General features: G+C 39.6%; 1 protein-coding gene across 1 annotated transcript in view; it reads right to left on the bottom strand.

Annotated features, from left to right (window-relative positions):
* LOC104947836 (transforming acidic coiled-coil-containing protein 1-like) overlaps window positions 1–326 on the bottom strand; it is an 8,181-nt gene that overhangs the window by 3,718 nt on the left and 4,137 nt on the right. The window lies entirely within an intron of this gene.

The raw sequence follows: 326 nt of genomic DNA, 5'->3' as shown, positions 1-326 counted from the left end.
CTCCTAGGCTCTGGAATTCCCTCCCCCAAGATCTCCGTGACTCTGAGTCCCTCACAGTCTTTCAGTCCCGCCTCAAAACACATCTTTTCAACTCTGTCTACCCATAAGCCCCCCCCCCCTCTCAATCAACTTCCTCTTGACTGCCTTTTTATTCACTATATTTACTTTCTTGCCTCTCCTTGTTTGTCTACCCTCCCTCATATTGTAAAACTTCTTTGAGTTGTGAAAAGCGCTATATAAATAAAATGCATTATTATTATTATTATAATAAATGACAATCTTAATCCACCTGTCACTTTTATTAAAGCATAATTGGCAGACACTTA

The sequence above is a fragment of the Notothenia coriiceps genome, unplaced genomic scaffold, assembly GCF_000735185.1.
Source record: "Notothenia coriiceps isolate Sejong01 unplaced genomic scaffold, NC01 NC01_scaffold00013172, whole genome shotgun sequence".
Classification (NCBI taxonomy): domain Eukaryota; kingdom Metazoa; phylum Chordata; class Actinopteri; order Perciformes; family Nototheniidae; genus Notothenia; species Notothenia coriiceps.
The sequence above is the reverse complement of the archived record's forward strand: the minus strand, read 5'-3'. Positions and strand labels throughout refer to the sequence as shown.